This window comes from Macrobrachium nipponense, chromosome 47 (assembly GCF_015104395.2).
Source record: "Macrobrachium nipponense isolate FS-2020 chromosome 47, ASM1510439v2, whole genome shotgun sequence".
NCBI classification, from domain to species: Eukaryota; Metazoa; Arthropoda; class Malacostraca; order Decapoda; family Palaemonidae; genus Macrobrachium; species Macrobrachium nipponense.
This window is the reverse complement of record NC_087222.1, coordinates 14553749-14571370: the sequence shown is the minus strand read 5'-3', so window position 1 is coordinate 14571370 and position 17622 is coordinate 14553749. Positions and strand designations below refer to the sequence as shown.

Here is a 17622-nt window from a genome sequence, read left to right as displayed (position 1 = left end):
GGAGATAATTAAAAAGTATGAAAGCATGGATGCGTTTGAGTGTGATCGCTAAGGAACAATGGCCGAAATCCGTCGACAATAGGCACCATCCTTAAGCAGAAGGAAGCCATTAAAGCAGTTACACCTTCCAAGGGCGTGACTATTTTGTCCAGCAAGAGGAGCCACATGCACGATGAGATGGAAAGGCTGCTTCTTGTCTGGATAAAAGACAAAGAAATCGCTGGTGATACGATAACGGAGATGGCAATCTGCCACAAGGCCAGAGCTATTTTCGGCAATTTTATTGCCCAGGCCGAAGACGACGGAGGAGAAGGGACATCGACGCCAACCCCAGACTTCAAGGCTTCTCATGGGTGGTTCAAAAAATTCCATAAACGGACTGGCATCCATTCGGCGGTGCGGCATGGGGAGGCGGCCAGCTCAGACACGAAAGCAGCCGAAGCCTTTATTAACACGTTCGACAAGATGACCATCAACGAAGGCTACAGTTCTCAGCAAGTCTTCAACTGGGATGAGATTGGCCTTTTTTGGAAAAAAATGCCTCGATGGATGTACATCACACAGGAAGAGAAGAAGCTACCCAGGCATAAGCCTATGAAAGACAGGCTTACGCTCACACTTTGTTCGAATGCCAGTGGGGATTGCAAGGTGAAGCCCCTACTTGTGTAACATTCGGAGACTCCTCGAGCCTTCAAGGCCCACAAAGTGCTAAAGGAGAAGCTTCCAGTGATGTGGAGGGCTAATGCAAAAGCCTGGGTAATGAGACTTGTTCACCGAGTGGGTAAATCTGTGTTTCGGCCCAACAGTGAAGAAATTCTTGGAAGAGAAGCGCCTCCCTCTGAAATGTCTGCTGTTGTTGGACAATGCCCCTGCTCACCTCCTGGCCTCAAGGAAGATATCCTAGCGTAGTATTCTTTTATCAAGGTTCTTTATCTTCCGCCTAACACCACCCCCCTCCTCTAGCCCATGGACCAGCGAGTGATATCAAACTTCAAGAAGCTGTATACGAAACATCTTTTCAAGAGATGTTTCGACATCACCGATACCACAAACCTTACCTTGCTTGAATTTTGGAAGGAGCATTTCGATGTTGTGATATGCATCCAACTCATTGATCAAGCTTGGCAGGAGGTTTCGAGGTGAACCTTGAATTCTTCGTGGAGGGAACTCTGGCCTGATGGCGTATCCACCCGAGACTTCGAGGGATTCAACATAGGCAAAGCTGGTGCAGATTCAGAAACAGCTGACGATCCTGAAACTGTTTCGCAACCAGATCTTGACGAGATCGTTGCACTCGGCAAGTCCATGGGGCTGGTCGTCGACGAGGACGACATCAATGACCTTCTCCAGGAGCATCAAGAGGAGCTTACGACGGATGACCTGAAGGAGTTGGAGGCCATGCAACATAACGTCGTTCAAGAAGAGTTCTCTAGCAGCGGTGAGGAGGAGGACGACAACCCTATGGCAACAGCAGAAATTAAGGATGCTCTAGCTGCTTTTCATAAGGTGCAATCATTTGTAGAAAAGAGACTCCCCAAAAAGGGTTACACAGGTCGTATGCTTGCGCAGTTGGATGATGTTTGCCTTTGTTTCAGGATCATTGTGAAAAGTAGGCAGAAGCAATCTTCCTTGGATAGTTATTTTTTAAAGAGGCCTTTAGTAGGAATAAAAGCAAAAAGGAAGCATCCAAATTGATACTACGAAAAAACATAAAGGTTGAAAGTGATGAAGAAATTGAAATTTTGTAAAAAAAAAAAAAAAATAAATAAATAAAAAAAAATGTAAAAATAAAAAAAAGACAAAACAAATTTCATTTTAAGTTTTTTGTAAAGTTAAGTGTTACGGTTTTGTTAATGTGTTTCGTAAAGTTTAGTTTATGTTTCCTAAAATTTTTAATGTGTTTTGTTAAGTGTACGTACTACGTAATTTTTTTTTCTGCTGTTTGTCCTCCTTCTCTGTTGCCACTTTCGGAGATAGCCTCACTCGAAAGGTAAGGATCCACATTTTACTACATGTACGTACAGTATTTCTTGTATACAATGTACACTAATACACTTTTTTACAGGTACATATTAGTAGTATGTATTAAGTTAGGTATTGAATGGTCGAAATTGTTGTATTTCATTGTTTATTGGTCAATTTAGCTTTATTATAAAATTTACTGGGGTGTTTTTGTAGGGCTTGAAACGAATTACGCAATTTACATGTAAAATGCGGTTCAAGATACGAAAACCTCAGGTTACGAAGGGTGCCTTGGAACGGATTAATTTCGTATGTCGAGGTACCACTGTACTATGAACGACTTACCTAACTTCATTCTGTTTTATGCATAATGTTCATCAGCGTGGAAGTGGGTGGCCATCCCGTCATATAATTGCTGGATAAGTATTTACAAAACCTTATTTTATTATAAAAATATCATTGTATATCTGACTAACCCAGTAATTATAAGCAGTCCTGGTTATTGACAGACTCAGTTGTGCAATCTGGTTTTTATGGCAGGCTTGTGTAGCACCAGAGAATCTGATTTATGGTGCCATAAGCGCCATAAATCCCATAAATCACAAAGTTTCGGTTAAAGGTGGTTTTCAATTATCAGTGCCCCGCCAAGACCAGAACCCCTGCCGATAACCAGGGGCTTCCTGTACTGCTGACTCCACATTGAATGGAGGTGGGATCATGGATATATTCTCCTCTAAAGCATTAAGTCATGTAATGAATTTGAAATAAAAAAGTTTTTGCACTGAAAAAACAATGCTTATCATTCCTATCAGAGAGCTATGCAGATGAATAGCTTCGGCCTCTGGTTGGTGGTGATCTTGACTCGTAGTGGTGTGGAGGTAGGCCGAGGGTCACCTCCTTCTTCGGGGGAACTTTGCAGCAAGGGGAATGCTTCTATGGCTAGCAAAGTATAATACGTGCCCACCCTTGCCCCGCGTGCAGCACTGAAATAAAACAACCAGAAAACACTGACACCTACACTGAAATAAGAGTCATGACCCATCCACTGAGAGTGGTGGGTGCTCCAGGTACACTTACCCCCTGGCTCTCCAAACTCAACACCTTACTGAAAAGGAAAAGAGATAATAGGAGAATATCCTATGCCTCCTTCCGCAATGCCATATCAGTCACTAAAAATGGTCTCGAGGTATTGAAAAATTTCTATATTTTTTAAACTTACATTAAAAATATGATAAGAAGCGAAGATCATTTACACCTCCCATAGTTCGATAGCAGAATGGGCATAAATAGCAAAAAAAAAAAAACTCTGAAAACTAAGGAGGAAGAGGCTCTTCTTATACACTTAGCTTTGCTTCAAAGTAGACCAAAAATGCTCCACAACACTGAGTGTGTCTCAAACATGAAGCCCATACAAAATGGAAGACGAAGACAACACAACAACATTTATACAGAGGAAGAGATAACTTCCCAGGTTATGGATGGTCCACTGATTCCTGTTGTAATGAAGGCTGGAAGTCTTTAGCTGTGTCAACAAACAGGGATATACTACCTGACAAATATCTTCTTGTCACTGCGAGGGTTGGTTCAGAGAGGAACTCTTCTCTTTACCCTGGAAGCAGAGCTATCAGGGCTTTCAAAGTCTTGAACATTCACTCCAATTTGGCATTAACAACTGTAGTTGAACATTTTATGAATTAGAACCAAATATATAAAAGACAAAAAACTGCTGTGCTTGTCTGAAAAATCATTCTGAATCATTCCAGTTGCCTATGTGTTAATTGCAATGAAGCAGAAAGATGATAATGAATCTTATGAGACACATCTCTGTCTGATGATTCTCACAATGGTAAATGATTAGCACAAAACAGGAACCATAAGCAAGATTCCAAAGCCAACCAGAGACAAGTTTCTGATGGCTGTGCAGAGAGATTCAAATTAAGAGTTAACCCTCGACACAGAGAAACAATACTAAGACGAACAATATCTCAGTGAAAAGGCTGTGCTCTATCTCTCACTCGACTCCGTAGGCTGAGTTACCTGGTAGTGCTTCCCTCTTTAAATGTGTTCATCTTATAGAGCCATCAAGTGTCTAACAGATACATTTTAGTGCCTGCATGTTAACCGAAGAAAAGGGAAAGCATTCCTCTTGTTTGGTGATAATGCCTACCTTTTGGTGCTGTTGCCAAACAATACCACAAGATGTCTCAATCAAAACTGGAAACTCTTGGGAGGCTGGAAAGGGACTGTCCCCTGAGCTTCAGGTTATCATAATTTTTTGGTTAAAAAGTAAATTGTAATTTCCCTAACCATACAAACCTTAGGTCCTTTACATTAGGAATTACTTTTAGTTTAGGCTGGGAAATGGCTGTTGAAGTTTCAAACAAGGTGACTAGGCAGTTAACTACTGTCCGCTAGACATAAATATTCCAATTTGCTTTAGGCCCAGGAAGTAGAATGAGGGGTGGCATGAGGTAGGCCTATATGTAAAGGACCTCAGGTTTGTATAGTTAGGAAGAATGCAATTTAATTTTGAAAATTGTGGTTTGTTCCTACACGATATACAAACCCTCAGTCCTTTACATTAGGAAGACTCATTGATTGGTGGAAAAAATCTGAATAAGCCTCTATGAACAGACTGGTGTTCACCCAACCTATGGTCCCTTTCCTGCTCATCAGAGCAAGGAAAGGGACCCAGTTTCTGTTCAATTGATTGGAGTATGAGGACTGCGAGATCAATGAGCAGACTTCTGGAACATTTCATATGAAGGAGGAAACGTAACCTCATATGAAAAAGCAATCAAAAACTTTATTGTCAGAGACATTTAGGCAAATATAAGAATTGGGTTTGTCTAATGCCAGACCCCCTTTCCCCCTTGCTAGGGAAAAGGAAAAGGGAGGATATATATGCTTCTATAATCTAATCAAAGAATATAGAAAGGTTACTCTATCATATAGAGGCAGTCCCCAGTTATCAGCGGGGGTGGGTTCTATTCACGGCAGGTTGTTGAGGGGCAGCAGGCAGGGGTACAGGAACTGAGGGAGCATCAACACCTGGAGGGAGGTCTAAAGGTGACAGTGCTCAAGGGGCCACAGAGACAAAAGTGGCTGGGGGATAAAACACAAAGTATCCCGGTGGGAGGGGCATGGACATGTCCTGCCTCAGAATATGGGGATGTGTCTCCATCACCACAGAGGGAGTCACACTGGTGGGGTGATGGGAATAAGCTAAGTGAGGAGGAGCTACATAGCTTGGCACTGACAAGGTAGGTGTTGTCACCACCACAGTCACATGAGTCACAGGGGCCGATGAGAAATGGGAGACAAGGCCCCATACAGATGGTATTCCAGGAAGGCCCAACTCCACCCATGCCTTATGCAAATCCCTAGAACATGGAGCCACCACACCTGAAAGTCTGGTTAGTGAAGGGAGACTCTCCTCATTCCGAAGGGGAAGGATCCCCTTTGGAGCGAGCACTATTGTCATCCACTCCGCTCCCATCTTCTTTGCCTGATGAATCAGATGAAGGAGAGGAAGGGGAAATATCCCCCCAAGAGGAAACAGCAAGTCGGGGGAGCTTACGAGGAGAAAGGAAGGATGACAAAGGATCAGCCACCAAGGGAGTTCTTAGGGGCGTATAACCCTCTGACAAAGCCTTGGCAGCCTTCCCCCAAGATCGCTTCCTTCCTTCATACCTCCCCCACTGCTCGAACGACCAGGACACACATTACAAGATAAGTTTCTAGTACACTCACTCCCTCGACATTTAGCGCAAAGGGCGTGAGGGTCCACATCAACTGTGGAGAAAAAACTCTCACATTTCTTACACCACCTAAAAGACACACTCCCTGGGAGAAGGACTTTTCAGGCTTCAGTAAATCTTAAGATTCCAATGCAAGCACAAGTATACACCAAATAAAACACAATTAAAGATGAGGAAAGATCTCACCGCAGGTGAAAAAGGTAAACAACAGTGGTCAGGCAGAGGTGAAACACACGTCCTCACTCGACAGCAGCCAAAGCAAATTGGAATGTTTACACCCAGTTAACTGCCTAATCACCTTGTCTGAAACTTCAGCAGCTGTTTTCCAGCCTATGCTGGAAGTTATTCCTAATGTAAAGAACCTCAGGTTAGTATATTGGGTATGAACAATCCTGATGTAAAGGACTGTGGGTTTGTATATAATGTAGGAAGAACGAAGCTTTCATAACTTTATTTCTCATTTTTAATACATTTTTTTTTACGTCACTCTAGATTACTACGTGGCATAGAAACGGGACCACCATTGAAACTGCTGACTGTCTGTATAAACAAAACAACAACTACACTCATACATACCAAGAATTCACAAACAAATATCACAATTTTTGAAAGAAAATTGTATTTTTCCTAACTATATAAACCTGAGGTCCTTTACATAAGGAATCACTTTCAGCATAGGCTGGAATACAGCCGTTATATTCTTGAACAAGGTGGTTAGGCAGTAACTACCTTGTGGTAGGTGGGTAGGCTCCGCCAGATGTCAACACTCCACTTTGCCTTTCGGCCCAGGTTTCAGATAGAGGGGTGGCATGAGGTGGGCAATAATCAAAAGGACCTCAGGTTTGTAGTTAGGAAAAATACAATTTACTTTCAAAAACTGTGATTTGTTCCTACGCGATATACAAACCCTAGGTCCTTTACATATGGAAGACTCACTGATTGGTGGGAAGAATATGAGTGAACCTCTAGAACTGACTGCGCATTTTTTGATTAGTTAAAATATCCTCTCAATGGGACTGCCAACATCTTTTTAATTCTCTGACCTGCTAGAGGATATAAATCCCGATATGGTAGTAGGCATCTTGTGGGTTCTGTGGAGTTTACTGGCGACTTTGCAAGTTGGTCAGCTTTCTCATTCCCAGCCACCCCAACATGGGAAGGCACCAAACAGAACTTTATTTCTTTCCATCTTCTTTTCAGTAAAAGCAGCCATTCCAATATATCTAAAATCAGAGGGTTTAAAAGGTTGAAAGATTCCAGCGACTGAAGAACACTTCACAATATATAATAAAATTATTTTCATTCCAAATAAAAACTTCCTTTAACGCCTTTAAAACTGCATATAATTCTGCCATGAAAATTAATGCAACAAGTGATAACCTGCCACTTCTCTCTAAATCAGGGAAGGCTACTCCAAAGGCGATGCCAGCATCTGACTTTGAGCCGTCCGTGAAAACTGCAGTGGAGTTACCATGTTGCAAGGAGTGTTCAAAAATATTGACCGCATGGCCTCACTGGATAATTCTGTCTTGGTAAAATTAAAATATCTACAGAATTTTACCTCTGGGAAGTTCCAGGGGGGGACTAACTGAATATTTTGCTGGTAAAATCTCGATCCTTGGCATATTTTATTCACAGACAATGACATTTACTCTAAAAGCGAATGGATGAGGTTCCTTGGGGTGATTTTCATAAAACTGCCTATGCCTTTCCTTTCTCATACAAATGCTGGTTAAGACTTAGGTAGCCTCTGGAATCTATACCAGCTCCGAACCAGTAGGCGCTTGTAATGAAGATCCAGTGGCACCTCATCAGCATCTACAAACATGCTCTCAGTGGGAGATGATTTAAATGCTCCTGTACACAACCGAATTCCATGATGAATTGAGTTGAGCATTTTAAGGATATTTGGCTTCGCAGAAGTGTACACCTCACACCCATACGTTAATTTTGAAAAGACCAAGGCTTTATATAATCTCAACATCTGAGTTCGGTCTCCACCCCACGAAGTGTGAGACAGGACTTTCAGCAAATTCATTGCTTTCAAGCATTTTGCCTTAATATTTTTCAGATGTGGAATCCAGGTCAGCTTGCTATAAAAAATCAGACCAAGAAACCTTGTTTCACCAACACATGGAATTCTCTGCCTATGAATGAATAGATCTGGATCAGGGTGGATTCCCCTTATACTTTGTTACAAAAGTGCATAGTTACTGTCTGACTGGCAGAAAATCTAAAACCATTAACCTCAGCCCACTTTACTATATTATCAATGCAGAGCTGAAGGCGGCATTCAGCCACTGCCATCCTTGATGCTGCAAAGGAAATCGATAGGTCATCAACAAAAAGAGTATATGTTATATCTGGGGGAATTATTTTAGAAACCCCATTGATTACTAAGGCGAACAAGGTTACACTTAAAACACTTCTTGATTGAATACATCTGACACTGTTCCTCCAACCTGAACCTGAAATAGCCTATTTAAAAAAAAAAAAAGCCTTAATAGAGGCAAATTGCCTCTCAGGTTACATTCATAAAGGACCCTCAAAATGCCATACCTCCATGTTGTATCATAAGCCTTCTCTAGATCAAAGAAACAGAGATGTGATGCTGCTGGTCGGCAAAAGAAGGATTTGGACTCGTCAACAGATGCCAAATGATTGCGCATCCGAGACGGAATCACAACATGATACCCACCTTTTGAAAGGTGATGTTAAGAACAAACCATGTAAATAGTCTATCTTCGTCGCCAACAATACTGAGAGATGAGATGATGGTAAGACAGAGAAGTTTCTCATCAGTAGTTGAATCTCAACTAAGAAGAAACTATACTACTTAGTGAATGACTAAAGTGAATGTGGACCTACATCTTCATAGTTTAATCTCAGAAAAGTGAACTCTCACAATTCTGATCACGGAAAAAGACCTGTCGATAACACCAACTAGTGAAGACGGCTCTAATCCCTGCTGTTTTACAGAGGACTGAAAAAGTTGGCGAGAAAGTCGGTGCTTGCAATGAGGGTAGAGAGTCTTTCAGTAATGAAAACACAGGGATCATACTGCCTGAAGAACTGCTTCTTGTGGGTTGGATCAGGGAGGAAATTTTCTGTCTACTCTGGAAGCAGAGCTAGTCGGGCAGGGAAGAGGCAAAATCTTCCATCATACATTTTCAATTTGGGGTAAGCAAAGAATAATTGGACACCTTACAAATTAGAAAATGTGTATTAGAAGACAAAACTCAAATTGTCTGGAGAATATCATTGTGTGTCAAATAAGGATTATGAGACATGGGCCTTATGCGAGAATTTGGAGCCAACCAGAGACATAATCCATGTGATGGTCAGGCAGAGAGATTCGAGTTGGTAGTTATCCTCAATAGAGGAGAAACAATACTAAAATGAACAGAATCTCAGTAAGACGGCAGTACTCTGCCCCTTGCTCGACTAATACTGAGTTGCCTGGTAGTGCATTCCATATTGGAATGCATTCGGCTTAGAACCATCAAGTGCAATAAAGATACACTAGATCATCTGCATTTTAACCGAAATGGGATGGAAAGAAACTCCCTTCTTCTGTGATAATGCAAATATTGTGGTGTTGTTGGCAAAGAATACCACTAGCCATCTCAAAATCGAAACCGGAATTTCCTAGGAGGCCCAAAAGGCTGTCCTGAGTTTCAGATTAATTAAGAGAAGGGACTGTTCGTCTTGGTCACATACCAGATGAATTAACTTACATATACGCCTGTTACTCGGGCAATGCAACTGATAACAGAAGCCGGTCATGAGGAGAATATACTAGTATATTTGTCGGTTCCTGTAAATTGTGCTCCAGTCTAATTCATCTTCATTTAAATGACAAGAATAAGGTTTGGAAGCAGGCCTCCGTCATTCTCATTAGGTTACTCTTATTCCCATGTTCATCCCAGTGTAACAAAGGAAGTAATGGGGAAAAGAGAGAGGAAGGTTGACTGTTCATGCCCACTCTTCTCTGAACTTGCAACATTTTCACTCTGTCAAATGAAGCATTCATTTCCTACTACAACTGTTTCATTTGCGCGAACGCACGTGAAAGTTGAGCGGAGTTATATGCAGTAAAAACTGGTGAGAACTTGCCACATCTTGCTACACATCGATCTTCTCCATGATCGAACCTCAAAGAGGGCTACACAGAAAACCTCCTCCTATCTCCTCCAGATGCCTTGTCCCTGGGGACAGCAACATCGATCTTGGCACCTGAAGAATAGCCATTCCTGGCTTTCACAGGTTGGTCTGAGCCACCAACATGGCTCGGTCCCTTCTCTCGCCATGCACCACTGCCATGACAGAGAGAAGACAACCTATCACTGACTGTGGGTGTACAACCCCCTTTGAAGATTGTACACTTGGAGAGACTCGTACATGAGTACCCAACACAGCCCCGGTTCCATGAGCAGTGCCCTTGGACCCAGAGACAGGGAAGAGAACCTTTAATCTAGGGATTGGGTCCCGATTCCCACACTGGAAGGAGTAGGTGAGCCAAAGAGACAGCCAACTGCTTCCTCCCGAGGGGAAGGATGCAGGCCCTTAGAAGTCTTGAGGAAAGACTTCTCTGGGGACAGAGAAACTAGTTACCTTCCTCTTCTTAGGCCGTGGAAGCCTTCAAACAGGGAAGCAAGGAGGCGTCAGATGATCAATATGATGATGACCTCTGTGAAAACTCGCTGCAACACAGGAAAGGAAGGTGCTATGTCATGGCATGGGAAAGCACTGATCAAGAGCAGAGTTTGGCTCAACAGACAACAGATCTGGGTGATCGAGCCGAGTCGAGTGAGGTCAGCAGATCACCACTACATAATTATAAGTGGAATCGTCAGCAAAGAACTATCACTTCTTCCCAATGAGCTGTTTTCCTTCGAGGCTGAAGCTCCAAGAAGAAGAATAAAGAGGGATTCTGTGTCTGCTGTTTGGATCCTAAGGTCTAAGACATGAGGACGGTACTTGACCATTCACCTAGGTGTTGCATGCAGTACCAAGCTCTGCATAACACCAAGAGAGACTGAAGGGCAAACTTATCTGTACTTTTGCAAGACCATAAGTGGTCGAGCCTTGTCTCGAGACTCCCGATTTTTGTAATAACAATTATCAGGGAAGTCCGTCTCGCCTGAGTATTTGGAAATTGCATAAAACCATAACACTCTGAAAATGCCAGAAATTCCAAGGAATTTGAGCATTCAGTGAGATTCCTGGGTATTAATAAAAAACCAAAACACTTGGAGAGTGCTGGAAATTCCAAAGAATTTAAGGGCTCAGCAAGACCCCCGAATTCCATCAAACAATCATCAAGGAGGGATCCCTCTTCGTTTCCTGTAGAAATCGAGGAAGAACAGGCATACAAACCAGTCCTATATGCTTAACATTTTAATCTGCATGGAAGAAATTGTGCCCTGAGCCTGAGACCACTGTGTTGGAAGAGATTGTCTCTAGGAAAGTCCATGGAGCTGGAGCTAGATGAGGCAGATGTCAACGACCTTGTCGAGGAGCATCAAGAAGAACTCACGACTGAGGGGTTGATCGAGCTACAGACGATGCAACATTCGGAAGTGTTGCAAGAGATCAGTTCAAACTGGAGGGTGTTATTTCTTCAAGGGAGATTAAGGAAGTGTTAGCTAAGTGGCTGGATGCTTCTGACTTCATTGAAAAGAAACACCCTGATAAATTGTCTACTGGTTGTGCTTCAGCTCTTTTTAATGACACTTGCCTTACTCATTTCTGCAACATTTTGAAAGGGAGGCAGAAACAAAGCTCCTCAGATAGGCTTTTGCTTAAAAGGCCTGCAGCAATTGAAAGTGAAAGTGAGGCAAAATAGTGGAGTTCCACATCTGGCAAAAATTGAAGTTTCACTTCACATTCACGCAAAAGTTGATTTCATGGTATCAAATTAAAGTTTGGAATCTGAGCAATATTTTTTATCTGAGTGGACATCACACAAACCTCTCAGGGGTATGTTGAAGCACATGGATCCATGGACGGGGTTAGATGACTGATGTGAACATTGTAAAAGTTCATGGCCTTTGCACCTGTAGTGCAAAATAAACATTTTAGAAGCCAAAAGTAAATTTTTTTTTGTTAACAATAAATACAATAATTACTTTCTAGCAGATAAACATTTCATTTCCTTGACAAATTTTATCTATTTCAGTACCAAATATATTGATTTCACACATTTTTTCGGATAAAATAATTATCCCAAAATATCACTATCCTGGAATATCTGTATAAGCTACATACAGTAGTGCCTCAGGTTACGAAATTATTCCGTTCCGAAGCGTACCTTCGGAACCTGATTTTTTGTATCTAGAACTACGTTTTACACGTAAATTGCCTAATTCGTTCAAAGCACTACAAAAACACCACAGTAAATTTTATAAAGCTAAATTGACCAATAAACAATGAAATACAACAATTTGGACCATTCAAAACCTAACATAACCATGACTGTACCTGTAAATAAAGTGTATTAGTGTACAGGGTACAAGAAATACTGTACGTACATGTGTGTACATATGTAGTAAAATGTGGAATCTCACCTTTTGAGTGAGGCGATGTCCGAAAGTGACGACAGAGAAGGAGGACAAATGGCAAAAAACATGAACACTTAACTTTACGAAACACATTAAAAAATGGCAGAAAACATTAACACTAAACTTTACAAAACACATTAACAAATGGCAGAAAACATTAACACTTCTTGATTATCTCCATCTTCGTTCTCCATAGAAAGCATCCTCTTCTTTCAGTGAACTTCAGCATCATTCTTGGGACCTATGACTAATAACATAAGTAATTAAGTTCACACACAACACAATAAAGTAACTTACAGTACAACGAAAGTGAAATCACTAACACAAATGTATGTTAACAAACGAAATATATGTGAATGAACAAATTCCAGTGTTTACAATAACGCTTCCGCAAAATATGGTCAAGGAACATCTTTACATGGAGGCATGATGGGAAAGATGCTGACCAATAGGAGAGCAGGATCTTATGGCGGTGACTAGCATCAGGAACCAGTGGGAGAGTGGGAGGATGGTGGTGAGTCTACTGAGTTGGCGGCGTGCTAGTTTTAAAATTGTTCTCGGCAGCCCGGGCGAATCTTGAACTTTACCCTTTTACAACCTGAATTATTTTCGTACACAGAAGCAAAAAAATCTTCGACTTTGCTTTCGTAACCTGAATTTTTCGTACGTAGGGACTTTCGTATATAGAGGTTCCACTATACTTATGTATATACATTTATGTCAACAGAAGATAAAAGGATCACTTATAACGGATCTACCTTAAGAAAGTGACATTTAAGTAAATGGCACATGTGGGTTTTATGTCATTTCTTCTCATATGTTTATGCCTAAGTCTGAAAACCGCAACCATTCTTTAATATCGTGGCTATGTATTTTGCATAAATTGTTAATTCATAAATGTGTAGGTTTGTGAAACGTTCTAGACTCTAGTAACACAACACTCACAGCACCAATGAAGAGAAACAAGTTGCTGCTTTTCTATGATGTTTTCTGAAAACTCAAAAGAAAACTGCACTGAAGAGCAAAGTACAACATATTAAGTCTAGGAGGAAAAAGGGAGGAGGAGGTAGAAGATGAGACCGATGAGGATGAAGACGATGACCCCTTCCTGTGGAAATTGATTCTCTAGGAGATGACACCAGGACTGCATGAAGACTGGAACATGGGAAAGGAGTGCGTTATGCTATGGTAAAGAACCGACCTGATCAAGGGCAGAGTTCATTTGGCTGACCCGGACAGGCCGAGCCGAGCTGAGTGAGCTAAGCAGATCACAACCACATAATTATGAGGGGCAATTGTCAGCAGAGAACTATCACCTCCTTTGAGGCCGAATCCCCAAGAAGAAGAATAGAGGGATTCTGAGCCTGCTGTCCTACGTATTCAGACCCTAAGGTCCTGGCACAAGAATGGGACTTGATCATGCACCAAGGTGTTGGCATGCAGTTTCATGCTCTGCATAAGCCCAAACCAGATTGAAGAGCAAACTCCTGTACTGGTAGAGGGATGTAATAGCAAGCACTCGGCGAAGGCCAGAATTCATATGAATTAACATGTTATGCTTGGCAAAATTCCCAACTCTCCCAAGGACAATCATCATGAAAACTTATCTCAACTGAGAGCTCGGATATCACAAGAAACCAAGCAATCAGCAAGTGCTAGCATTTCCAAGGGAACTAGGCATTTGGAGAGGCTCCCAAGTCTTATAAAACAATAATCGGGTGAGTTTTGTCTCACCCAATTGCTCGGAAACAGATGAAACCAAGCACTCAATGAGCACATGAAAATTCCCAAGAAATCAAGCGCTCGCCAAGATTCCTGATTCTTGTGATAACAATCATTGATAAAGCCTGACTCACCTGAGTGTTTGGAAATCACCGAAAATAAAACACCTAGAGAGCACCAAAAATTCTAAGGAATTCAAGCAATCAGCGAGACTCTCGAATCTCGTCAGATAATCATCAGGAGAGGTCCTTCTTTGACTTCCATAGAAGTCAAGGAGGAACAGGCATAGAACCAGTCTTATATGCGAGAATTTAAGACTGGATCAAGAGTGTGATTTAACAGAATATGGACTTGAGGCTCCCAAAATATGAGACCCATGGGAGACTGCAAATTGGAATCCTCCCAAAGGACAGAAAGAGCCAGGGAGTACATTGTATCCAGGTGTTTGAATCCTCAGAATCAGAACACCAGGTGGGAATCTGCCAAGAACTGATGAGCACTCCTTTGTGTTGGCAGAAAGGAATGAGACACACGAATGTTTCGTTCCTTCTCTCATCCTGTGCCTGAACCAGGAAGGTCCATCAACAGCTCTGAATGCTCGCGTGTTAATAGAAGCCCGAGCACTTGGAATGACTTGCGAACGAGTGTCCGACACAACATAATAAGAAGAAAGGGACGAGACACATGAATGTCTCGTCCCTTCTCTTGTCCTGTGTCTGAACTGAAGGTTGGGAAGAGCCGATGAAAGATCCCATTACGCTTCCTCGGGAGGAGACAGCCCCTAAGAAATCCTGCAGGAGGACTCCTTAGGGGAGAAGCATCATTCTTCTTCTTGGCCAGAGGAGGCCTCCTTGAGCTTCAGAAAAGGAAGGGAAAGGCAATGGAGAAGATGTTCTTCAGCGGGACTTCTCCTACAGGATGAAGAACAGACATCATCAGAAGTAGAGTCAATAATCACAGAGCAGCTGGCATAGATGTTGTCCAGTGATAAAACTTCAGGAAAACAGCAGCATTTTAATATGATTCACAGCAGGGGAATCATACACACACTCGAGAGTCAGTACCAGAGCATGCTATCATGTCGAGGTTTAGGATAACCAAAACAAAGAGATAGGCCCCCCTCTACTGCTGTGATTTACTATCGCTCACTGTCAGCCTGCAAAAAACAGAAAACATGATTAATAAAGAATGATACTCCTCTCATACCAAAGGGCATCCACACCATACACACCACCACCTCTTCCTTACCTGACAAATGAGCGAAGAGGGCAAGGAGAAGGAAGAATACCAGGAGAGAAAAACTTCTGAGGTTTCCCCCGGTAAATTCTCCTAGAGCGTAAGCATGAATCCCAAATTCAATACTAAATATATACTGCTTTCCCTTACTAATAAAGGGTGAAAAAAAGTGTAAGGGTGTTTATATGCCCTTGCTGCTGATCCCTATATACATGAAGGGGACAGGCAGTTTGCAAGGCTCTCACAAAAAGTGGGTCTGCATATTAACAGTATTAATATCAAACATAGTATATTGAAAATATATAAAAACCATAAAAGAAAGATACCACTGGGGAAATTAATTAATGGAGGTTGAGCAAGATCTCACGAAAGCACGTCTTCATCTGAAGACAGCTGAAAACAAAATTGGAATGTTTACATCTGGGCAGGCAGGTCTCCCTGCCTACTGGACGGTAGTTACTGCCAAACCACCTTCTTCAAGAATTTTATCAGCCGTGTGCCAGCTTCACTGTTAGTAATTCCTATTGTAAAGAACATCAAGTTTGTATATTGTGTAGGAACAAATCTCAGTCAGTGCATTATGAATAACTAACAGACTGGGTTTTGAACAATCATTTATGTCATTAAGTGACTAAAGGTTCTATATAGCTTACATTAAATACTACATATAATTCATGGACATTCTCTCTTACTGTAATGACTTCACTTTTATATCACTTACCTAGAATATGTTACTGAGGAAAATTTACAGGATACTGAAGAAAACCTGTTCTGTAGCAGATTATCAGCGATCATCCGTAACAATAGTACAGGTTATCTGTGACAAAGAGATGTGATCTCCATTAGCACGAAGAAGTTTTCTATACACAATACAGTACCAATGAGATTGTACACTAAGCACTTAAAGCTTAAACTCAAATGTTAGACTAATGCAGGGCAAAACATGTGTGAAAAAATGTGATTCGTCCCATTCCTGTCTGTGTGGGTAATTCCACATCACTATAAACTAAAAACATGTCATTTTAAAATATGCTACTTTCACTTAAACATTTCAATGTATTACAGAACTACTGTAAAGCTTTATTTGCAATGGTTTACATACAGTACACCACTTAAAAAAGAAAATACAATAATTCTGCAATGTAATATAGTACATAAATCATGGAGAGATATAATACCATTCTAGGTTTAGTTCCAATGAACTACAAGACCAAAACTTATTTATTCACAACACTTACTTACAATTTAGTTGTTTAACCAGACCATTTTTTCAAAATATCTGACCCTCATTGAGCTGGGTAAGAAAACAACTTGTTGACCAGCCACCACGTCTAAGGAAAAAAGGTTCCAAGGATTTGTGGGCAATACCTGAATGTAGATGACCATAAATGTGGTCCGATGAGACCACATTTCTGTAACCAGACCGACAGATTCCTCCAGAATGCGAGGGATGGACTAAGCCACTGGTTTTATGATTTCTCTTGAGGAGCATAGAGGTGACATTGTTACCAGCTGCAGAGAACCTCCTCCCGATTGTCTCACAAAACCAGTAGAAAGATGTGTCCTTAGACACTTCTTCCTTGTGTGAGTCAATAATACTAGTGAAAAGTCACCGTGATATTGAAGAAGATCCATGCAAATCACCTATCTTCTTCACCAATGCTGTTGCAGGACGAGATGCCGTCTTGGGAGACAGGAACTCTAAATGAGTCAAATGCTAACAAGAGACTCGAGGTCCCTGTAATAGCAAGACAGAGAGAAGTTTTTCATCAGCAGTTGAATATCGACTTAGGAGAAACATTACTGCTTTCAGGTGAAAGACTAGGACGAATGTAGACCTACGTCTTTCAGAAGTGAATAGGAGAGAAGCAACTCTGGCAGCTCTGACCAAAGAAAAAGAACCACCAACGACACCAACCAACAAAGATGGCTCCAATCCCTGGGATGTTATGGAGAACTGAAAGAATTATCCAGCTATTTCTGTTCCTGCTCTATGGAGGAGTTATGGAGTTCCATTTGACAACGTCTGTGTGTGTGTGTGTGTGTGTGTGTGTGTGTGTGAGAAAGAAAGAGAGAGAGAGAGAGAGAGAGAGAGAGAGAGAGAGAGAGAGAGAGAGAGAGAGAGAGAGAGAGTAATTGGTGGTTGGATGGTTAATGACTGTATTGGCTGTTGGTGAGTTCTGGGTTGTCTGCTGTTAGAGATCAGAGTTGTGTGTTTTGAGTGAGTGTTTTTGGTCAGTCTTTGGTGAGAGCTGGTGACAGTTAGTAGTGTCAGGAGCAGTGTATTGAAGGCACTGGAAGTCTGTTGAGTTTTGTGTGTTATTGATTTGTTTGATTGATTTGTTGTTAGTTTGGTGTTGTTTGCTTAGGAGTGGTTG

General features: G+C 41.6%; 1 protein-coding gene and 1 long non-coding RNA gene across 4 annotated transcripts in view; one reads left to right on the top strand and one right to left on the bottom strand.

Annotated features, from left to right (window-relative positions):
* The window catches only part of LOC135204722 (gastrula zinc finger protein XlCGF8.2DB-like), a 320344-nt gene that overhangs the window by 150375 nt on the left and 152347 nt on the right, over positions 1 to 17622 (top strand). The window lies entirely within an intron of this gene.
* The window catches only part of LOC135204725 (uncharacterized), a 176469-nt gene that overhangs the window by 75954 nt on the left and 82893 nt on the right, over positions 1 to 17622 (bottom strand). The window contains exons 2-3 of one of the 2 annotated variants that reach the window (XR_010312310.1): positions 15966 to 16061; positions 5025 to 6946 (exon numbers count right to left, since the gene is read on the bottom strand). This is a non-coding gene — a long non-coding RNA (uncharacterized LOC135204725). Of the gene's footprint in view, positions 1 to 5024; positions 6947 to 15965; positions 16062 to 17622 lie in introns of those variants that run through there. The other variant, XR_010312311.1, reaches the window with a different exon arrangement.